Source organism: Ursus americanus, chromosome 14 (assembly GCF_024610735.1).
Source record: "Ursus americanus isolate L20-20 chromosome 14, mUrsAme1.1.p, whole genome shotgun sequence".
In the NCBI taxonomy this organism is placed as follows: domain Eukaryota; kingdom Metazoa; phylum Chordata; class Mammalia; order Carnivora; family Ursidae; genus Ursus; species Ursus americanus.
In genome coordinates this window covers 20,298,828-20,323,811 of record NC_142140.1, presented here as the reverse complement: position 1 = coordinate 20,323,811, position 24,984 = coordinate 20,298,828, and the positions used below count along the sequence as shown (strand labels likewise).

Below are 24,984 nucleotides of genomic sequence, written 5' to 3'. Positions count from 1 at the left end.
GCGATCACACCAAGTGTAAGTTCTTCCAGGCGTGTGTATCTCTGTAAAGCCGAGAAGTCCTCTGCCCGGCTTATGCTAGGAGTAGAATTTCAGGAAACTGCCGCGTTTGAGAAGCGGGCAGGGACTGGAAGAATGGATTTGTGTCACTGCTAATGAATGATTTAGGACAGATACGGACAAAAGCGAGGCATGGTCTCTCTGGATGAGAACGTACCCTGAGAAGGGTTTATTGATGGTAAGAGTTAGCAGTGAGACATTCAACTCCCAACACCGTAAGCAGACCCACCTGGCACGGAGAGACTGCCCCACCAAACCGCACCCAGACAGGCAGCAACAGTTCAAAACAGCAGAGAAAAAGCCCTCAGAAAGCTCCTAATCTCTCCCGCTGATACTCAGGCACCCGGGTATTAAGAAGAGAGCAGCACAAGAGCTGAGTCACACTGCCAAGCCTCCCATGTCAACGGCGCAAATCAAGTCTCGCCTTACACAGATCGGTTTCCCCTTTCGTGATTATTGTTTTAGTTTCCGAAATGATATTTGGAGACAGGGGTGTTCCATGTTTTTGGAGATGTGAGAAAGCCACTCTGAAGGCTGTCATGTGCCTGATCAAAGTTTCTCCTGAATCCTTAGCCTCGACTGAAACTGAATTTTAGCTTTTTCTTTACTAAAAAGACTATCAGGAACCAAACGGGATGCTTTACACTGTATTTTAATCGGGTTCTTTTATGTTTTAGAAGTTGAGAGGGTATACAATAGGAGTTAATAAAATTAATGGCTCTCTTCATTTCTTCGATAACCCTGGCCATTCCATAAATCATGTAAATAAGAGTATGTGATGGGATATACTTCATCTTTTGCCACCAAAATGTTATGGGATACAGAGACTTGCTCCAGCTTCCACACAATAAATGCACAAAGAACACATGCACTGAAAAAACAAAAGAGCAACAACAGGCAAGCCTCCTTAAGCAGGTGGAAGAAACCAGAGTTCACAATGAAAGATATTTACATCCAACTCCCTTCAACCTATGCAGGGAGTTTCATGCAAAAAAGAAGCATGCGAATTTTCAGGAGAGATGCACCAAGTGTATACTTTTTTAAAAATGAGGATTTACAGGAAATTTAAGACACAGTCTCTCATGAGGCAGATCAAACCAGCTCTGATTAACTTACAGACAAAACACATCCCCAACCTGGTATCTTTAGGACAGTGGAGCATCCTGAACTCCAAATTTCTTTCTTTCTTTTTTTTTAAAAAGAGAAGGACAGGGGAGGCGGGAAGAGGGAGAAGGAAAGAGAGAATCTTAAGCAGGCTCCACATCCAGCATGGAGCCCAACGTGGGGCTCCATCTCATGACCCTGAGATCATGACCTGAGCCGAAATCAAGGATCAGAAGCTTAACTGACTGAGCCACTCAGGCGCCCCCGAACTCTGAATTTCTAAGGTTTTCTGGATGTGGGTCAGGCACCAAACAACAACCTTCCCAGCATTTTAGGTTTATAATCTGTATTATCCAAAACTGGTTATAAACATCCAAGAGTCAACACATCAACAACGAATATAAAACAGATCAACCTACTTGTGTTCATTTTGCACTTTTTAAAGTGAATTCAGTGCAAGAAACAGGAGCACAGTAATCGGGAATCAAGGCTCTTCACCATCTTTACCCGTCTTTTTCAAAAATACTGCAGGACAGTGCAATGAGTTTGTCAGCATACCTCCCAAACCCTTTGCTGTTCTTTCTAAACCGACAGCATCATTATCTTGTTCCAGACTCTGTGCAAAGTACTGCATGAGTCTCATCTCATTTAATCCTTGCAATAATACTACGAGTGAGGTGATGCTATACCCATGGCTCAGGTAAGTAAGAGCCTGGAAAGAGGAAGAGAAAGCGATTTGTCCAAGGACAAAGAGCCCGTGAACGAGAGTGCTGGGATTTGATCTCCGAATCCAATGTCCTTAATTAACCTGTACCACCCACAGTACACTTTCGGCCCAAACGACAAATGATTCTGTCTTCACGGCAAAGATGATATATAACCCTTTCTGGATGGGACACATAGAGTATCAAAGACTTGTTTAGTATAGAGTGGAAACTTTCCAGAGAAAACCCAGGGGCAGTATTCTATTCCTATAATAAAGGTGATGTGTGTGGTTTTATTTCTTCTCTTCCCCTCTCACCCAGATGCAGTCCTCTTAGGTATCATGAAAACACAGAAATTCACAGGGAAATCCCCAAATGGACTCTATTTCCACCACTACTAACTGGGAGCGCACGTATCAGCCACTGGCCACCGTCAGCGGAGAGGAGACACACTGAATCACGCAGACCTGCCCTGGGCACAGTACCTGGCAAACAGGTACATTCAGAACAATCAAGAGGCTTGGATGGAGGACAGTGAGAAGGGGAGGGGAGGGGAGGAGGAGGGAAATCTTTAGTGTGGGTGTTCAGGGAAGACCTCCCCCATGAAGCTGATATTTGAACTGAGCAATAAGGAATGAGGGAGGGAGCCTGTGAACCAGAGAAATGGTTCCAGGAAGAGAACACCATGGCCCAGAGGCAACTGGGCTTTTATGGCATCTGAGCATGGCAGTGGTGTCTAAATAAAAGATTGGGAACCATACAGCAAAAGCCCAAAGCTTCTAAGAGTCTCTTGAACAGGCAACATCTTCAAGACACAATTTCCAGAGAGTCAACTGCCCTTCCACCACCAGCCACCATCCAGAAAGCGCCACCACTTGTCAGTCTTCGGGACACACGGCCGATGGGGCTGTCCGTGGACACGGCCACCATCTCTGACACACTCGCGCCACAGTTTCTGTGAGCAGACGACACTGTTCTCGGAGGGCTGCTACCGAGAAGATCTGTGGGGACCGGGGCCTGCTGTGCAGACTCAGCACAGAGGCAGGGCCCGGGATGAGGCAGGGCGAGATCAACATCATGGCGCATCACCCCGCAGGAGTGAAACCCCACGGAGTTTCAGATTATCATCAGCAATACCAGCGTGAAAGCAGTCAGTGAATTCTGCTTGCGGGGCAGGCCCACTGCCTGAGTAAGTAAAAAAACGGAATAAAAAAAAAAAAGAAAGAAAGAAAAGAAAAAGAACGGCACACCTCTCAGGGGAAATGGTCAAAAAGGAACCCAGAGATCTAAGTTCTGTTAGAAGGGCTGTCCAGGAGAACACGTGGCCGCAGAGTCCTTGAAGACGGGCATCAAAGCCGGCCCCCAAGGCTCTACTTGAACTTGTAAGAGAATCCTGGGATGGAAGCAATGGATTGTGAAATATACATTATCTACAGTGAGACAGTGACCAACAAACCAGCCGCAGGACAGTAAAAACTCCTCAGAGACCGGGATTTCCTCCACATCACCCGGGCTGTGTAGCACCGTGCGGCCATCTACCCCCCACCGGGAGCTGTGCTAAGCGCTTTATGAACATCATCTCACTGACTTCTCACAGGGAGCTAGCTCCTGTTTTTAGCCCCATCTCCCAGATGAGGTGGCAGTGGCCCAGAGAAGTTAAGTAACTTGCCCCATGTCACTCAGCCAGTAAGTAGAAAAGGTGGAATCTGATTCTCGGCTGATCTATCTTCAAAGCAGACACTCTTCGGCACACGGCTGCCCCATGTCCACAGCAGGCACTCGGGAATGTTTGTGGATGCATCAACTACCGTGAGTCATGAGCGTAGCGAAGGCCGGTACGGGCAGACACTATATAATGAAGCATTGAGAAATCTCATTCTACTCATTCCATGAGATGGAAATTTTCACAAGAGTAACGTAAGGCCAGTCTGAGTTAGAAAAATGGGACAGGGGTCTTGTGCTCCCCATTACCCAAAGTTAAGTTTTCAGCAGAGATGTGGGAGCCAGCAAATCACAGAGATGCGGGGCGCACAGCGTTCTCCTGTCAAAGCCATCAGCAATGTCCCCTGCGAATATTGGTGTGAACAGAATTGGGTATAAGGCCGCATGTCGCTAGGACCTCAGGCAGGTACTCAAGCTTTGACAAAAGCTTGTATCCAAAGGAGAGGAAATGCATTAGAAAATTCTCAAGCTTAAATTTTGGTGGATAGCTCTCTTGGGAAAGAAACTGATTCCTCAGATTTGCCATGGCACTTTCAGTAAGAATACTATGGTCCTAAAATATTTACTGAGCTATGTATCTCCACTGAAAATCAAAGAAACTGAAATTTAAACATGTGAAAATCAAATTAGAGATTACATACAAGTCAATGGAAGACAGAAGACATTCACTGAAAACGTGTAAGAAAAATTCATATCATAATTTTATATAAGGAATTACAACTGTGGCTCGGGAGCCATTTACCTCTTCTTCCTTACTACTAGAATGTGGAATTTATCTGGACAGACACTTCCGAGATGCTCTTATGTTAAGGGTTACTAAAAGGATGTAAGTAGATAGAAGTCATTAAAACTGCAGGGAAAATTTAAAAGAAAATTTAAAGAGGCCTGCCCCAACTGAAAGGACTACTCTTTCTGACCCTTGTACTTCTGCCTCTTTCTTCAGGATGTAGAGGCAATGGCTGGAGAGCCAGCAGCTATAATGTGACCTTGAAAACAGAACAACACTTGAACAAAGACGGAAAGCACAAACTGCTCTTCCCCAAACACCCTTTATGAGAGAGAATATGCAACTCGTTTTTAAAAACTTATATAGTTGATCTCTGTTACTAGAAAACAATTCTTATATGATATAATGATATGAAAACATGTCTGAAGACTACCCTATTTTTTCTGAGAGGGAAAAAAAATCGAGGAAACTCATGAATTGGGATTCTGATTACTCCTCTATTCACCAAGCTGTTTGTTTAAGTATGACTTTCCTTCTTAATTACTACCACTAGCCCAGGAAGCGTATTTGCTGAACCTGTCTCTCTGTTTTGACATGCAACACTTGTGAAATTCAAACGTACTTGTAGACATCCAAAGCATTATTATTTATTAAGGACTATATTAAAGGTGGAAGATCTTAAAACACTTTCAGAATCTGATGATTAAAGGAAATTTAATCATTCTTCATTGGCATTTGATCGTTAGCCTGCCATAATCTACCCATATATCCCTTCATCCATATTTGATACTGAAGAGACATTTCAACAGCTTGTCCATCAACTGCGAAGTGGAAGGAACATACAGAAAAACCACATTACTTAGAAAATAAAAGAGCTTTCCCCCACACTCATTTAGCTCATGAAAGCCCAATATGATTAAAAGGGTGAAGAAGGCAGACTCCACTGGGTGAAACAGAATGAGTGTAGAGAGCCATCTATTATATTTGTAAGGAGTTTCGAAATTTTCAAAGTGCTTTCGTATACATTATATCCTGTTTCATCCTTAAAACTACACCCTGCGTGGTAGTCAGGGCAGGTATTTTTTTTTTTTTATTCTCGTTTCTTCTTGAAAAATGGTTTGCTCGAGATCAGAGAGACTGCTACCCAGTGAGGTACCTTCTTTATCCTCTTTACCCTCTTTGATGCTTAGCTGAGGGGCCAGCAAACTATGGCCTTCGGGTCAAATATGGCCCACGGACTGTTTTTTGTAGTCCCGTTGGACCAGTCACACCCATCTGTTTGCATACTGTCCCCGGTTGATTCTGTGTTCAGCAGCAGAGTTGACCACAAAATCGCAACCTCGACTCTATGGCCCAGGAAGCTGACAAGAGGTAACATTGGGCTGTTTCAGAGACAAAATCTCCAGACCCTGCATTTGATGACCTTTCCACAAATCCGATCCAAGTTACAGATGCTATTCTTGAAAGCCACAGAGCTAGCTTAGAGGACGACACACTTACTCCTGCTGGCTTTGGAAGCTCTGCTTCATAATGAGCCATTCCACTGTCTTCCGAGAAACTACGTATCTGTTACAGGCTCACCTGCAAAGGTGGGTCGCGGTTTTCAAGTGGGACACGGTATTCGTGTTGTTTGCCACTTACCCTGAACTTTTAACGTGTCTCACAGCCATAAAAAGCCTGGGGGTCACTGGTTGGGGGCATGCATGATGCCAGAGGACTGCAACACACGGAGGGACACTGAAAGCAGAGAGAAGAGAAGAGGTTAATGGGAGAGGCCAATGGCGACGCTTCAGAAGGGAGGCATTCACATGAGTCCCGGGTATTCCTTGTGGACACGACTTTTACATCCAATATGCTGCCACGTATCTAAGCCTCTCTTTTGCCTCTTTCCTTATAGAATCAGCATTTCATTAGCTCACACTCTGCATTAGACAACGTGGTATGAAAAGTCAGGGCAAGACGATCCCTGAGTGTCAGTGAGGATTTCGCTTTGGGTTTTAGTCTTTTGGTCTCTCCCGGCACATCTAAGTAGAAACGACAAACGCACACACACGCACACAAGCACCCTGTTTTGGGGTTTGTTTTAAGTACAGCCAAACCCCAAAATCTCACTTGGCACCGTTCACAGCTCTCTTTCCAGTTGCACGTCGAACGTGGGAGGAGGCTGGGAGGCCGCCTCTTAGGGAAGCAGGCAGCCGCGGATGTGCGCACGTGCTCGAGCTGTGCGCTTCCGCGGCGTGGCTGGGGTCTTAGTAGAATACTGACCAAGTCCAATTCCAAGTAAGATGGAATTGCTGACAGCTAAGTCAACTCATCCTCGAGCAGTTTCAGCAAGATTTTGTGAATAGCAGTCAGTAGCGAGGTTTTGCAGGCCAGGCCCTTTCTGCCTAGATCCTGGGGATGATAATGCCACCTATGCAGGCCTGCAGATGACAGGAGGGGCTCTGTCACACGGCGCAACGGAACTCCAGAATGAGTAGAAAGCCTGAGCCCTCCGGGGCGCACGTGTGCCGGTCTCCCTCAACAGAGAACTCAGACAAAAATCCACGAACGACACGTCTTCTGAATCTAATCAGAGAAGTTGAAACTGAAAAGGAGATGTATGAAGTTTTATGATTTGAATAGTCACATCGTATCTCCGGAAACTATGTGGGTTGCCTGTCTACCAGAGCTCAGAAGAGAGTGAAGGGGTGGTGCTCCCAGTGAGTGCCTCTTCTCTCATCAGAGATAAACTCAGGCCAGATGGGTCCACATTATGTTTTCTAGGTATGAGTCGTCTACGCGAAGTGTAAACCGTTTGCCGAACATATTATGGCTTAAGAATCTTCGTTCTTACACGAATCAAACACGCCATGTAGCATCATCCCTCTGTGACAAGGCAGCTTAAGAGTAGGCTAAGAATGAATCAAAAATATTTTTAAAGATAATTTCAGTTGGCAAAGGCTGTAATCGTTCAAACTTAATTGGTGAACTCATTAGTGAGCAACTGCCACCACAAGAAAGGGGGCCATTGTCATCGACTTATCAGAGCAATGAGATAACGAAGTTAATTATATTGTTTTCAATGGGTTTACACTTGCTTCCTTTTAAAGTCTACATTTTCCAAACATTTGTTCTGACACTCCATGTGTTTGCTCCTCTTTAAAAAAAAAAAAAACCAACCCATCAGCTGTGGGCTCCTCAAGGAAAAGTCGGCAGATCACAGCCCTAACATCAGGGCAAAGCAATTGGAAAACTTTTCTACCCTTTATTATCTACTTGTAAAATGTTATAAGCCTGTAAACTAGTTAATTTATGAGCCGTGTTAATAATTTGCTCACACTTGATCGCAGGTTTCGCAAACACCGTTTCCAGGGATGCGGGAGGGTAATTTGTAGGTCCGGCTTCTCTCCTAAGGGGACACTAACTAATTTGACACAGTAACATGACATTGATGGTGGGGCACACTAATGACCATACTCCAAGACGTGGCTGTCAGCCTGTCGTTCCAGTGAGAAGCAGCTTGCTTTCGCTGCTGCTCGGTACACGATGCTCAGCTAATTATTCAGACAGCGACATTAATGAGAACCCTCGTGTTTATTTTCAACATACTAACCAGCGCTTAGCTTCCATTTGTCTGATATGGTCACTGATAAAATGTGTTTCATGAATAGTAAATCTGAACTCTGATATAACAAGGAAGCACTGGGGAAAAAGAAGGAACAGCTGATTAGAAAACTATCCTTGTCTACTCAACTTGTTTTCTGCCTCAAATATCGTCAAGGACAAAGTGACAGGTAACAGGAAATGCCAGGAGTACCGAGAAAACTAAAAGAAATATTTTTAACCACATACGTCCATGTGCAATCTTGACTTGTGACCGAGGCCACTGGATCACAGTATGGTCAAGAGAAACTTTTACCCAAAGAAGTTTCACTAACTTTAGGATACTGAATAGATTTTTTTTTTGAAGTTATTTCTCCATGGAATGACCAAAAAGTTCCTTTGCTTTAATGTGCTTTTTCAACATAAGAAAAGTTTGATCTTTGTGAATCTACCTCAAACGTGATCTTTACAAACATCACTAAATGCAACCTGAGGTTTTGTTCTTTTTTTCCTAAATCTATTGTAAAAACCTACTACTAAGGGTTTTTATCAAAAGTGTTCTTCAATATCCTCTTATACATCATATTTCTAGTCTACTAAACCCTGCAATCAAGTTCTTTCTACTTTAAATTTCTATTTTGGTATGATAAATTCTGTCCTTCATTTTATGGTGATTATAATCCTAAAATATTCATATAATCATAATTTAAAATGAGTAACTTAAAAAAAAAGGTACGCTTAGATCTACTAGAGGTACTGAAAAATGGAAAACACGCCTGATGCGGTTCATTGTAAAATGTACACTTTGAATTAAGTAACGGTGGCAGTATTTCAACAAAGGTTCTCTCCAGCATCGTGATAAGGAATTCTACTCAATACTATGTATCACTTCTGATTTTACAGAACAGCGACATACGTATGAGTCCACTGTAGATCACTCTGGGAATGAAAAAGCCATCACATGTAACATTTCTTACGTATGTATTTCTAAACTTACAATAGATCTGCAATTTTAGAATGCCAAGATACATAAATGGCATGTAACAGGTAAGAAGCAGATCCAGATCCCAGGCTAAATTTTTGAAGTATTTTCAACAAGTATACAGATTAATTCTCCAAATGAGCATCACCGTTTCCAAATGATGCTCTTTCCATGAACACCGGTTATAGGTTCTCAGATTCTTGGTACCTGAGCACTTTATTTATGGTAAGCATTCATCCTCTATAATAACCAAAAAACATATGGCCGGTGTGTGGCAGAGACCAGCCAGATGCCCATCAAATGCCTTTCTCCTTTCTAGATGCACAGATGGGATATTATTTCCTAGCTTCCCTTGCCGTTAGGTGGGGCCTTGTGCCCGAGTTCTGGGGAAATAGATCGAAGTGGGTATGTTACATTCCTTCCGACGCTGAAGCTTCCTGAACACCACTAATGTCCTCTCTTCCCCTGACTGTACACCTAGAGGTCCAATGGAGAACTCTCTGTTCCTGCAGATAGCGGAGTCTCGGAATGGAATACACCAGGGTCCCCGAAACACAATGACTAAGAGAGCCACCACCCCTGGTCCTCACCAGCCAGCACCAGACTGAGCTTCCAAAGAAATAAAACTGCACCAAGCAAAGGCTCTGAAATTCAGGAGTGTTTGCTGTTATCTCCAGTATCTCTTACCCAAGTAAAGAGACCTTTCTCATTTCTCCCTGGCTCCAAAGTTACACTTGAATCTCCAGGCCAGCATAACTAAACAGAGGCACTGTAAATCTGGAAAAATCCCAGCTGTGATTATTTGCTCCTCTAATTAAGCTACGGATAGAAAATGCATCAGATGAAGCTTTCCTTACTTAATGTTCACAACCCTGCAGGGAGGTCTGAGTCCCATTTTACGGATGAGAATACTAAGCCTGTAAGAAATGTAATATAAGCAAACAGTATATCCACTTGACATTTTCCTAATTGAATGCCTCTTACCTTCTAATTTCTAAATTTTACGGGAAATTCTTATTTCTAAAGCAAACATTTTTGGCTCTAGCTTATAATAAAAGAAAAAAATTCTATGACATTCTCCAAAATTAAATAGAACATTTTTAATAAAATGTGTGAGGGGAAAGTGTCAAGTTACAATACAATTGGCAAAATGTCAGAAACTTCTGTAGAGGTTTTGAAAAGCCAGCAACAAAGGGGATGTGTCTCAGATGTTCTTAGTGAATTAAAAAAAAAAAAAAAAGCCATATTTCAATAAAATATATTTGCTATGCTGAGATCATATTAATTGTTTAGTAATCAATGTTTTATGTATTTTTACATTCTTACTATGATAGTAATTAATTATACCTGTAAGGCATTTTGCTATACTTTAGTCATATTTTAGAATAAGGACAGACCAACTTTTTCGGTAAAGGGCCAGACAATGAATATTTTAGAGTATGTTGCTGTAAGTGGTCTATTCCAACAACTCAACAATGCCGTTGTAGTAAGAAAGTAACCACAGGCAATAAAGTAAACTAATGGGTATTGTGTTCCGATAAAACTTTATTTACAAAAGCACATAGTAGGCCTAACGGCCATATTTTGCCAACTTCTGTTCTAGAAAATTGATTGGGTTGGGGGGTTGCATACTGACACATAATATGATTTTTTTCCTATGTAAAATAATGGGAAATAGTCTTTGGTTAGCTTTTTCGCCCGGGATATCTGATGGCCAGGAGCTGATTACTGATGTTCAGGAGACAGAGTAGCCTTCCTTTGCCCAAGGTTCAAGAGATGGATATATAGCAGCACTCAGTTTCCATATGAGTTCTAACCCCACTGTCCCATTCTTTGCCCTATGTCACGTACCTTTGCCTGACTCATGGGCTCATTGCCCATACGAAGCACTTACAGGCATCCCATGCCTTTTGGACAAAATCCAAGTACTTTTTTTTTTTTTAAAGATTTTATTTATTTATTCGACAGAGATAGAGACAGCCAGCAAGAGAGGGAACACAAGCAGGGGGAGTGGGAGAGGAAGAAGCAGGCTCATAGCAGAAGAGCCTGATGTGGGGCTCGATCCCAGATCGCTGGGATCACGCCCTGAGCCGAAGGCAGACGCTTAACCGCTGTGCCACCCAGGCGCCCCAAAATCCAAGTACTTTTTTAACAAGAAGAAAAAGCTGATGGCTTTGCTCAGCCAGTACAGTCAAGTCTCTGCATTAAGGTAATGTAGGCAAGTTACCTGAAAGTGACCTTACATTAAGGACTTCCTAAAAATAATAAAAGAAAGCAAAATAAATAATATGTAGGCTCTAATGTCACTAGAAGAATGAGTGCTAGGAGCAAGAAATGACAACCTCTCAAAGTTTCCAAATTAGGCATGAAGACTCCCCAAATTAGAATCAAACAGGTTTCCTGGTTTTGGAGGATGTGCTTTGTTAACCAATTTCAGGAGCGATGTGTCCAATAATAGAAAATGCCAGAGACAATGTATCAAGTGCATTCCCTCATTATTCTTAAGAATGTAAAGTTGTAACAAGGTTTTAGTTCACTTTTTTTTTTTTTTTTTTTTTTTTTGGTTTTTGGATGACAAAATTCAGAGACACACACACAGAGATGCTTTTTTAAAAAATCTCGGTTCCTCAATATTATTGTAACAGTTAAGTGTACGAGATGGTTTCGGACATAAAATGGATAAATGTTATTAATCTGTTTTACCTAAATGTCAATCACAAGAGAACAAGAGCAGGTGAATGACAGTCGTCTGACCAAGGACTATTTCAGAGTCATTAAAAACAACAGTGGGAACAGGAGAATATGTGCACACGGTTGTTATCATGTTACATGAAATAAGCAAGATAGAAAAATTCTATCTCCACTAGACCCCCAACTGCATAAAAGTATGTGTCAATAGCGAACAGGAAAAAACAGTAAAACAAGCAGTTTTGCCCTGGAGGAAATGTGACTAGGTGATATTTTTCTTCAGAATTCTTGTATGTTCAATATTTTAAAACAAGCAATATCTAAAATATTGGTTATAGAATCTGAAAGAGTTATCTGAACTTCAAAAAGAAAAAGAAGTTTGTTGTACATTTATACTCATTTATTGATGGCTTTTGATCACCTTGTTTTCAGACCAGAAGTATCTTGAGAGATGAGTGCTCTCTCTCATGTCCCAAGCACAGTGTTTACAGCACTTACACAGACAATTAACATTCTCTGAAGCAAATGAATAGACCACCTTACTTTTTTACCAGTCTTTCCAATGGGATTCCACAAATAAATTAAATTTGTATACTTCAAGCCTTTAAAAAATATAAATAATTTTGTTTAAAGAGGTTGAGTGCTTCAGGATTACAGCTGCCAATAAATTGCTTGCTACAAAATTATACTTTCACCCTCTCCTTTTTTCCATGATGGCACACAATAATTTGTCTTTTAATAACTTAAAATAATTCTGAGTCATTTGCTCATTAAAAACAAAATACATCTTGATCACAAAGCTTGGCATTTCATAAATATTTACCCCCAAAGCGCTGCCTGCTTTGAAGCTGGGATGGTAAGCTCCTGATTGACAAGTAACTTCTGTGCACAAAGAGGGAGGAGACCTCTCTCTCGTGTCAGCTGGGAGAAGGGTGCCATGCTGTCTTCACACTCACTCTCCTGTGGAGGCTCTTTCCCAACAGCCAAAAAACACACGGCAAATGGGATCATCATTTATTGTTTTCCTTCTCTCCATCCATCTTGCTCTCAGACAGAAAGACACACACACACACACACACACACACACACACACACACACACACACCCCACACACGTGTATATCTACCTGGCACGCACTCTCTGCTTGCATACTTCCAATGGCTCCCCGGTACTCTCAGAGTAAAGATCAAAACCCTTCCCTTGGCCCTTACAAGGGCCTCAAAATCCAGCCGTGGCAGATATCTCCACTGGTCCAGCCAAGCTTCTCACTGAATGGGAAGGATGGCAGGACGGGAGACTGAGGACTGTAAAGAATTCAGCTCCTTCTCTGAGAACCAACACGGTCAGCAAGACAATGGGAGAAAAAAACATATCTTTCTTAAAAAATAATAATAATAAGGCATCATAAAGTAAACACTTCATTATATTTTTCCTTCACTTAACGTATCATGAAAAATTTCCCCTATCATCTTCTGGACAAAAATAAACCAAGATTAGCACACACACACACACAAAACTAAAGTCATAAAAGGCAACTGTAGTTTTCTTCTTAAGACCTAACATTTTGCCCGTGGGTCCTCTGCAAGCCCTTAAAAATGGCAAGTGGGAAAATTTAGTTAGTCCTTACCACAGGTGAACTCTTCTCTCCAAACCTGTCACCTTCAGGAGGAGAAGAGAAAAATAGGGTCAATTACAGTACGCAGACAGGCCTTGCCACATGAAAGCCAACCTATGTGTCGTCAGACTAATTTGCCACTTGGGGTAGAAGATTTCATCAGATAGTGGAGGGAATGCACGCTACAGCCCGGCTCATCAACAAATCGCCCTGCCCTACCCCAGAGGAAGATGGGCTCTTAGTTGGGATTTAAATGAAAGACATTCTCCTCGTGACATGCAAAAATCAAGGGCCTCTGAGGGCTACCGCTCGTCTTGATCTCTGGGAGAACAAGGGTGTTTATTGACGAGCAGGTTACAAGACCAAAGGTGCTACGCTTCCTTTGGATCAAGCCCCAGTGGCTAACACCAAAGTAACATGTTGTTTGGGCCTATCACATGATCACTAACTCCATTTCATTTTCTTCTTCCTGGGGACACAGGCAGATCACACTGCCCCATTTCCCTGGCCCATCTGATTTCTGGTCAAAGGGATGCGAGCAGAAGCAAGGCATTACCACTCACAGGCATGCCGAATAATCACCTTGCTCCCTGTTCCTCTTCCCCCAAGACTGTGGAGACCCCTTGTTTCTTGCGGCAAGCACAAGATGGAGGAGGTTCAGGGGACAGGCACTGACAGGAAAGGAGTACAACATATACCTTTATGACGTTTAAGCCACTGAAATCTGTGTGTTGTCAGACACAGGAGCTAGCATAACACCTCCTAACACAGTTTACACCTCGTAGCCTTCATCAGGAGTTACCGTAAATAAATACTCCATGTTGGCTTTGTCTACACGTCTCCCGTCTTGACCCCAGGGGACCATGCCTTATTATTCTGTGTAAACTTCTTTTAGAAAAGACCCCAAAAATGTCTCCCAAAAATCTGTTGTTGATAAATAGCGTCACAGATAATTCTCAATGAAGAGGGAAAGCGTTCACTTGACAGTTACTTTTTCAGGACTTAATGGTGGGCCAAACACTGTGTTTGAAGCTGAACATAGCTTGGAACAGAGATAAGGAAGGTCTCCGTTTCCATGAGGCCCACAGTCTACTAGGAACCAACATAAATGCATGGGAATAACTTATCATACAAGTTTGACCTAAGCATAAGAGGTCAGAAAAGACTTCAGAGCAAAAATAATCTGTAAGCTGAAGACACTGAAGGTAAGCAGGACTTAGCCAGGTAGATGGGACTGGGTGGAGGGTAAAGAGATTCTCCAAAGGAATATTCTCCAATGGCACTCTTGGTCAAAATACACATGAGCAAGCATGAACACTGGGCCCTGGAGTAATCCTCTGTTTCTCCAATGACTTTAAAAACACAACCTGGGAGTAACAGGGCTTCCAAACCAAAAACGAGGCCAAATATATTGAGTAATTCAGAAATAAAAGAATATTATTACCCTTTGCTAGGTGTCTCAATGGTGTAACTTAATACAAAACACTTGTTTTTCTACCACTGACAGGGAGAAAGGAGAGGGGTTATTCACACTGAAATTGCTTTTCTAAATGGTCTGAGAAAATAGAAACAAGAGAAACGAGGCAGCCTCAGTTCAGAGACCACAGCGCTACTCCTTCTTAAAAATCCAACCACCTCCTCCATTATAAATATCATAATTAGCTCTCAGAAAAAACAGAGTGGGTTTTGTTTATTCTTTAGCTCCAAAACCCTTGAGGAAAGAGCACTATAATAGGCTCAAAAGACCCAGGTTCTTGTTAGCCCCGGATGACCACTTAGCTATACCCCTTTACTGGGTCCCGTCTTCTGTAGAATGTCAACAGTGGGTTTGGAGAACTGGAAAGTCCTTTCCGGCACTAGTATCCAAACTCCAGTCCTTATCAGAATCACCCAGAAGGCTTGTTCTATCAGGACTTCTGGGTCCTAACCCCAGAGTTTCTGATTCACTGAGGCCAGGACCAGCTGAGTATGTCTCTGGTGTGGCCTCTACCAAGGTTCCTTGCTCAACCTCAGGGGACCAGTACTTTATCCTCTCTTCCAAGGAAGTCTACTCTCCAGGAAACACTGGGAGCTCTGCCCTCTGTCCTCCAGCAGCTGCCCATGTGGCTCATTCTGACACCTGACTCAGAAGTGACTATCTTCCGGTGCTCTGCCATCAGTCTGAGAATAAGACTCAGCCCTTTGGCACTCTCCTCAGTTTGTCTCCAGCCTCTCCCGTACCCTCCCACCCAGCTCCATCCCCACGGCCGCAGCTAGCCACACTGCTCTTTCTCTCCCATACCACGTTCACTCTATATTTCCAGCTCTCAGGCTTGGTCCTCATCATTGCTTCTACGTGGACAGCCCCCCCCCCAGCTCTTTGTATGTGGAGATCATTCTCAACCCCTAGATCTTACATCTGAAGTCTTTCCTGATCGAATTATGTGGCGTTCCCCAAGATATGAGCTGCATATGATTTTCTTCATGCATGTCCCTCATAGGGAAGGATACTGCTCCTTCCTCTCACTGTTTACTCCCTCTGCCTCCCTCTACTTGAAGGCAAATTCCACGAAAGCAGGAATCTGCTCTGTGTCCTTCCTCACGAGGCACCCATCCCCCTCGCCAATGAATGTCCCACAGTAGGTGCTCAAGGAGATTTGGGGGATGCATAAAGGACTAAATCAAATTAGCCTACGCTATCCTTCACTTACAGAAAAAACAAAAAACAAAAACTAAGGAGAAAGTAAAACCCAGTAACTCTGAGCAGTAATATAATGAGCTGCAGAGCCCAGAGTGATTTGAAATACACAAGACATACTGAAGTTGCAGGAGTAAGGCATCTATGTCAGCACTGCTGGCATCACGAGGTGAGGTGGACGGAGAGGGGTAGGAGATCCTCACACAGCTCAAATCACCGCTCAAGTCGCCCACCCTCTCGGACAAGCCATTTCATATCATTTCTGCGAGCTGTATCCATAACCCTCGCTGTCTTGAACTTCTTTTTAATGTCACCCCACTCCTGCTGCCAGGTGCAAGGGGAGCGTAGGTACTGAAGTTTTTTGCAAGCTGAGCTCCTCTACCCTGGATGACTCCGAAAAACCACTTGTAAGTAGTATATGTTAACCACAGTTCGTCATTCTGTCACAGGTGTTTGACTAAAAAGAGGACAAAGCCTTTTAAGAGAGTCCGCCTCTATTATGTCATTGTGTATATTCCGCACCACACCTAAAAGCTAACAAAATCCTTTCTTTCTACGCCATGGCAACCAGAAGAGGTAACGCTGCATAATTTTGCTAGGGGCACCCTATATGCTCCAAAATGTTCACGCCTTTACAAAAAAACATGGTAAAGTCGAATTTTAACACAACTTGTCATAAAAGCTGACACTAGTACACTCGAGAGGAAATCAAATGACAGGAGTTGTACCTGGCAGTTCAACAGAATACAGGATAAATACTCTTCTGAATGCAGCCAAAGCCCTGGTTAAAAGTTCAAACAAGGGAGATGCAGTGAATGAATATTCAAAGTACACCATCCCAAATGATTTTTCTATAATTATTTTTAAAAATTCATTAACATGCACTAAACTTCGTAGCAGCCTGGTGGGGTAAAATCCGTGCCAATGCTGCTTCTGACGCTAATTTACTGACTGTGTGGTCTTAGGAAAGTCACTCCCCCTCTCCGAAATACTAAGGATATATCTGATGCATTTGATTATTCCAAAGGGTCCTTCCATTCCAGTCCACATACTCTCTGAGTCTGTGAATGTTTCTGGGCTTGCATCTTCAGTGGGACGGACACAAAGAAAAGGGGGAGCTTACCTCTACCTGGCTCATTATAAAACAAACACGTGGGAACTGCCATCCTTTATCGAAAACTAAGGTGCAGGGTGGCTCTACTCTGGCTTATTGTATCTGTTCAAATAAAGTTATGTTTCCATGTACTGCAGGAGGGTGAGTTGATGTAGTAATTACCTGTTACTCTTGACAAGTAAGGTAATTAATGTAGCAAAATACCACTGCAATGTGTGTAAATTTAGACCACCATAATTAAAGCACCCGTCTGCTCAACAAACTGTTCAATTAAGAAAAAATATTGATGGTGTACATTTTTTGAAATTAGAAAACGTATGGAATGAATGAATCTCCCTTGGTTGACATCCATTTCTAGAATGCCTTCTCAGCAGGGAGCCTCCATAAAGGGTTATAATGGGGTAACTGCCACTAAAACACAGAAGTATTTCTGTACATACACTATTAAGACAAGACCCTCTCCTGTAAGTATCTATTTAGGATTCTTGTTCCACAAAACCTGTCAGAAAATGAGCTCAAGGAGTATCAGAACCGTAAAACTACAGCAAGTAGCAAAAAAAAGATGCAAAATTAGGATTGTTCAACTATCCGAGTAACAAGGGTTGTTCTCGAGTATCATCATTCAAAAGTAGCATCATCTACTTGCCGATTTTACAGAGCTGAAGGAAGGCACTAAACACGCCAAAGACAACTGAAATAACTGCAAAGCCCCTGGTACTCCTTGAACAGAGAGACAGTGGCATCAAAGTTAGCTATGTTCTGCTTTTCTCTGGTTTCTCCCGTGTCTACCAGTCATCTTCAGACCCAAAGATTAATATGTTGAACAAGAAGGCTACTTGGTCCTTCACTTAAAGCAAAATTTACCTCCTTGCTAATGTGCTTTTGAAAAACTCTAGCCACGTCTAGTGAAACACCCCCCAAAATTAAACCAGACCCGCCATTAAGACTGAGAGAAAAAGAATCCAACAGTGACCAGATCAGGGGAAAGCAGTTACCTCCAAATGTGTTCACAGGGGGCAGAAAAAGCAAAGCTCACTGATATCTACGCAGGATAGCAGAAGTAGGGAATGAGGGAGGAGTGCTCCCAGCTTGCTCCAAGGAGGAAATCCCAAGGGCTTTTTCTCTTAATTCTTCCACTTAGATAAATTTGGAGGAAGACACAACAAGGTGGCCTGAGTAAAGAAACAGCTGGAATTCAGGCAGACTAAACAGTGTGATATGGGGAAGAAATGGTATATGATTTCAGTGTCCCTTCTGATATATACACTTGTTTGGGGGTTTGCTTTCACATTTTTGTATGCATATCTTACCTTGGGAGACTTAAAAATCTAGAAAGAAGTAACTCAAAGGCATGTTCGGGTGAATTCTCAGCTTATCACAGTAAATTTAAGTCCTAATATCTGAGAACTTGGATGTATCCCCAAGTAAAGAATAAAAAGTACAAGGAGACATTCTAGACTGCAACACGGTGAGGAAATTAAACCATTTCTCCAACTAAAATACTCGGATTCCACACTTGGAAATAATATTGTCATTAAAAGGACCAAGATGAAGAAATCGCTTCCACGGGCTATTGATAAAAACAAGGCTAGAAGGTCCTCACAGCAAAGAGGATTTTGTAAAAGCAGTCATAGAACTTACAGCACCTGGTGGTACTAAAGCATCAACTCTCAAAAACGAGCATTTTGGGGGCGCTTGGAGGGCTCAGTCCATGAAGCATCTGCCTTCAGCTCAGCTCTTGATCCCAGGGTCCTGGGATCAAGCCCCATGGAGCCCCATGTCTGGCTCCCTGCTTAACAGGGAGTCTGTTTCTCCCTCTCCCTCTCCCTCTGCCCCTCCCCCCCGACCCCCACTGGTGCTTTCTCTTTCTCTCTCTCCCTCTGTCAAATAAATAAATAAAATCTTTTTTTTTTTAATGAGCATTTTTTCCTTCTTTTTTCACTCTCCTAGTTTGAAAGGATGCTGAATCTGATTATGCTAGGGACAGGGGAAAAAGAAGGGAAGGGGACATGAATTGGGGATCTGACGCCAGATTCACTGACTGCAAACTAAAATCTCCAATTCTCAAATGCTGTGTGAGTCATCCAAGGAACAAAAGAAAGTCCAGTGTCCTTGCTCACTGGGTGAAATCTCCAGGGGCACTTATTTCAAAGATTACATCGGATGATATCCAATGGGCTGTGTACTATGACAAAACGTCAGAAAACTATTTCACATTGATTCTTCACGGGATCCTTACAAACATTGATTCCATTGTACAGACAAGTAAACTAAGGCCAGGAGCAGCTAACTGGTATGGCTGAGTTCCCAAAAGCTACTATACTAAAACCACTGGTTCTCCCTGGAATGGGATAAATATGGCTCTTGGCCCCACTACATCAATTTCCGGAGAATATTTGAGTATTTTCACCTTAAGTCCTTACAGTGGTGACTCATGTCTTAAAATCTGTGCCTTAAAATTACCAGGCATACTGGTTAATATGTTCCAAAACAATGGTAGTTTAAGTTAAGTAATCACCCAAGTTGGGGAAACACAAACCTGGTTCCAAATTCTGGTTTAGCCATTTCATAAAATATATCAACCTAAAATCTGTGAACCTATGAACCCAACTGAGCTTAAATAGTCAATTATGCTTAGAATTTGTTCTCCCCCAAAAGAAGGCCCAAGAAAAATACCACCACCATCTTTAACTTCCAACTTCACGTAAATCAGTTCTTGGTTTACTTTCTTTTAACCTTTTCCTCTTGCCCCTTTGATGGGCTTATGCGGTGGCCCTCTCTCAATTCACAGACCGAATCTAAGAACCATGCGACTGGAGGAGGACTTCTACAGGTCACAGACATTCTCCAGATGTGGAAGCTGATGTAAGAAACAGAAAAAAGTGACTGGGACGGAAAGAAGGAAGGACAATGATAACCATCATATTTATTCATCTTTTACCAAAAGAAACTTAAAAGTGAGTGAAATGCAGAAGAGATTCTTCTTCCTTTTTCATTTTTGAAATTAATAAAAACTGCAGAAAAAAACAAAATGGCGAATGGGTGAGCAGGTGCAAGTGAACTGATGTTAAGGCATTAAAACATGTGAGTCAGTGTTTCCTGGGTTTAAGTAACTTTAAGAGACTCACTGATGTGAAGTCACCCAAATTCTCGTCTTGTGTGAACTCCATGCACACCTCCTTTCTACATAAGAGAAAATGATCTCAAACCAAGACATCCACAGTGCGGAAAGGTGAGATGGCTGTTTACAGCCCTGGTGACTCCTAGAGTTAAATATCCCCTTGTGTCTAACTCTAGCTTGGGCACCCAGCAAAATAATAAAAATCTGAAATACTTCTATTTAATTAGGTAAATAAATAGCACATAAAGAGAACATTACTTTTGATATACCATGCACTGTGCTCAAAACTATACTTGCAAAATCCCATTTAGCCCAAAAGGATCTGATAAACTAGGATACCTACCATTCCTACAGTAGGTAGGTGCTTCTTTACTTCCATCTTCAATGGGAAAACGAAGGCTTACAAAGATTAAAAAACTTTCCCAAGGTCACAAAGTTACTAAGTAGCTTAGCCAGAATTTGAAACCAGATCCCTTTCCCCAACTTGGGTAATTACTTAACAACTACACTACCACACTTGAGAACATATCAGCTAATACTCCTGGTATAAGATTTCCTGATTCATGTTGATACTGGAAAGTAAAGCAACTTGAAAAAACAACTTTGTTTTAAGAAGCTTGTTTTGAATTAAAAGTCATTTTGTGTGTGTGTGTGTGTGTGTGTGTGTGTGCTGGTAACATGAAGACTGATTACTTTTTAGGTTATAGTAATAGTTATTACCTTACGAATGCTCCACATAAGCGCTTCCTCAGAAACTGATGTTTTTGTCTATCATAATACAAAGCATAGAAGATATCCAGAGGTTCCTAACAGTGAAATTCTTGTATCCTCCTGACCTCTATCTCAAGTTATAAGATGAAGCCACACTGGTCCTGGTTTTCTAATAAAGAATCTTCCCAAGAAATAACTCAAGGAATCCTACCCAAACTGTACATAAAGTATAATCAAGAACCACCCCCCCCAAAAAAAGCCTATATTGGAGGATAAGCACTAAATGAATCAGCACAAATGGACAGAGGAGGTTGGATAAAGAGACACTATCACTGATCACTTACTTCCCTTGTTCTTCTTGCCAGGGGAGAAGGAATACGAACATTAGAAACTTCTGGAAGGGAAGGCACCCGAATACCAAAGAAGGTAATACAGGGAGAGGGATGGATACTATGCAGTATCATACACTTTGAGACTACAGAAAAAGGAGAGACGGCAATGGATTGATGCAAAATATTCAAGTTTTTGCCAACTTCTGGTCTCAGAAGTTCTTCTTTGGGGTATTTGCTCTTTTATCAAAAACAGCCATTTTTTCACCCCCTCCTCTCCCATCACCGATCTTGGCTATTTCTAGCAGTGAGGTTAAAAACTCTTCCTTTCTCTACCACTCCATTTACGTGCTATTTGAATCTCGATCTTCATATCATCTGTGTGAGGTTTAGGACAACTGAGTAGAACAAATGGACAAAGGCAATAGTTCTTAAAGTTCTAGATTTAAACCATTCTGTTGATTTCACATGGTACAGACATGACAGCAAATTGCACTGCACTGCATACTTGGAAGTTCTCTTTCCAATTCCCTCTCACCCGTTCTCATGATGTCAAGGACAAAGCCTCATCTGGGCCCTGGTGTGACACCTAATACATGCTAATGTGTATTGTTAACAAAGAACAAACCTCTCCGGCCCGAAACCCGAGGGAGAAGTAGGCAAGAGCATAGAGAGAATTTTTGCCATGGGTCAGCAAATTACGGTCCGTAGGCAAACCTGGCCTGCTGTTGATTTTTGTAATACCTGTAAGTTAAGGATGGATTTTATATTTTTAAATGATTATGAGAAAAATAAATCAAAGAGTAATATTTCACATGAAAAATTTACATGAAAATCAAATTTCTGTGACCATTGTTTTCCTGGGACACAGCCACGCCCATTTATCTACGTATTGTTCTTACTGATTTGGGATTACAATGCAGGAGGTGAGCAGTTGCACCAGAAACCATATGGTCTGCAAGCCAAAAATATTTACTACCTGGCCCTTTAGAGAAAAATGATGCCAGCTCCTGAGTATACCATCATTCTGGTCTGCATAGCATTTATTTTCAGTTACCATCAGGCTCTGGTAACTGATACTGTTGTTTTTTGTTGGCTTTTTTTTATCCTTTTAAGAGATGATGTCGAATATTTCCTTTTTAAATAGACATATTCTAACAAAAACGGGGACTTCAAGGGGGATAAAAGCAAATAAAGTATAGGTGGTATTTAGACCAAAATCAGAAAAACGTGAAGAATACGTGGAAATGGCCATGTTGGAAAAATAATCAACCAAGGAGACGGGTGCAGGCAGGGAGAGGCTGGGATATAAAACTGAAGACTATGTAAATAAGACATCCAGATGCAGCGATCGGTCTTCTGAGTGGCAGAGGAGTCTGAAATGTGGACCCCTAGTGGACAGAAGGTCAGGCAGGCTACCCAAGAACATCAGGTTGGCCAGCTTCCTCAGGGGAAGCAGCGGGTTCCTATTTTACGTAAGACCCTTCTGCACCGGCCAAGAATTCCTAGCCTGGCAACTGGCGAGACAGTCAGTCCAAAACAACCAAGGCTGCAAGTCAGGTAAAACAATAGCACAAGTCCAAGAGGCTCAGCATGAGTCCAGGCCAAATGCTTCAGAGCAAGTATCTCTTTGCACTGATAATGTCTCCAGTATGACTGGAAGAAGATTCCCTGGGCTTCCTTCACTCTGATGGAAATGTTTCCAAAGTGCACTGAGCACGAGAGACTTCCTGCATCTTAGAATAAGTGCACGTTACTCTGGATGACACTCCATCCTCTTCAATGTTTGATATGCACAATGTTTATTCTTTCACAATAAGGCTTCGTCAACAGTTTGGCTATCGTCGTTTTAAAAAACGTCTTCTTGCACAACAATCTTCCGTTACCATACTCGTCTCTCATTACTCCTGAATATACAGCTCTTCTGCCGTCTTTCAACTAAACATTTCCCCCAAGACAGAATTGTGTTGTGGTCTTCCACGAACAACAATTTCTGTTGTTGAGTCATAGATACCATCATAGCAGTGTTAAAAATTCATCATCTTTTTCTTTCCATATGATTAATGTTTTTAAAACAAGCTAGTAAAACTTCAAACCTACTGTATCTGAAAAAAAAAAAAAAAACTTGAAATGCTGAATTTTAAACTTCGGAAATAAGACGCGTACAACTGAAGGTCGTCTTTTCCAGCACGGTATTTCAACTGGTCATCACTTCTCAGGTGAATTACAATTAGTTTTATCTGCTACTGACTCAGAAGGCTGAGACAAGAGGTTCCCGATTTTTTTTAAACCACGATGAACTATTTTTATTAAATTCCAAGCACTCCCACCCGCACAGACACTAAGTTTTCATGCTTATTTGTTAAGTATTAGTTCATACAGAGTATCTACCAAATTGCCGATCAGAGCTCACAGATTGAAATATTTATGGCCAAAAGCCAAAAAACTTGACGGTTTGGTTAACCCCACAAGTCTTATCTCATGCAAATGATTGAATTAACTTTGGGTCTTCTGAAACCTAAAAAACAGCTCAATAAAGTATATACACTTGAAGCTGGTACGTAACATCCTTTTCCTCCAAACTCCCCTCCCAAATGGGACCAACTGACGATTGGAGAGTCAGGCCATTTTGAGGAAGTGGACTCTACCCTGGCTTCAGTGGTGGAAAAAAAAAAAATTAACTTGGTTATGCTAATTAACATCCTCTACCTCCCTGGCCATGGGGTGGGCCTAACAGGCTGGAAAGTACTCCAATTCGAGTTTCCAGAATTTTCCTGAAATTTTAAACAAAAAATTCCCTATTTCTCTGTCCTTCTTGCCATGTTCAAGGAAATCTATAACCTAACAGTTGCCAGACATGATCTTACAAGTGCAAATAAGGCCAGTCTGATAGACCAACACTGTGGAAAGCAGCAGAGAGGGCTGGATCAAGTCTCCTGCGGTCTACCTACTAATAAGGACTTTATTAAGTCTGGATAAGTCTGCCTCATCTGGACTTTCTGTTGCTTACAACCAACTCCGTCCTAACGTAAATCCTGAAATACTTGAGCCTTATATTTCCCAAAGGCCTGGGATTCTGGGACCCCAGGCACTGGGAACCACTCCTCTGGTGATGAGTAGATTTTATACATTTACATGGGGGTATCGGAATGTGTAAAGTAACCAATTTGTGTTCATTTCAAGCTTGATGGATAGTTTTCAGAGTGTTTGTAACTCCAGGTCAGGCACGTCACTGGGAAAACTGTAAAAGATAACAACATCAGGAAATTGTCTGATGTCCCTCCTCTAATTGTAAGATGGCCAGGCCGGCTCACACGATATCATAGAGCAACATGAGGAGATGAATTGGCTCCAGGTGGCTCACTCACTGAAAATGCTTTCAGCTAGCTCTGCATCAAAAGGCACCACTTTCATTAACATCCTTAATTTCCAAAGAAGGGAGAGAATTCATGACCACAGAAGACTTGCTTAAGCATGCCATGTGAAGTGGGAAACTTTAACAGATGATTAAAAAATAATAATAAAATAAAATACTGTTAAATATTCCTATAAACTAGGGAGTCTGTGAGGCTGAGATTTTGGGTTTTTGCCACAGGATCTGGAGGAGACAGACTATTGGCCTAGTAGAAGAAAATAAAATCAATGGGGAAAAAAAGAGGCTGGTATTTAGGGCTTGCACTTTGTTTTTGTTTGTTTGTTTGTTTGTTTTGTTTTGTTTTAAATATTTTATTTATTCATTAAAAGAGAGAGAGACAGCCAGTGAGAGAGGAAACACAGGCAGGAGGAGTGGGAGAGGAAGAAGCAGGCTCCCAGCGGAGGAGCCTGATGTGGGGCTCAATCCCAGGACT

General features: G+C 42.0%; 1 protein-coding gene across 4 annotated transcripts in view; it reads right to left on the bottom strand.

Moving 5' to 3' along the window:
- FOXP1 (forkhead box P1) overlaps positions 1 to 24,984 on the bottom strand; it is a 563,431-nt gene that overhangs the window by 358,913 nt on the left and 179,534 nt on the right. For 3 of the 4 annotated variants that reach the window (XM_087866857.1, XM_045808086.2, XM_087866856.1), the window contains exon 3: positions 5,956 to 6,051. The exons of the other annotated variant lie outside the window; for it this stretch is intronic. The gene's annotated coding sequence lies outside the window, so the exon portion shown is untranslated. The remainder of the gene's footprint in view (positions 1 to 5,955; positions 6,052 to 24,984) is intronic. 4 annotated transcript variants of the gene reach the window in all.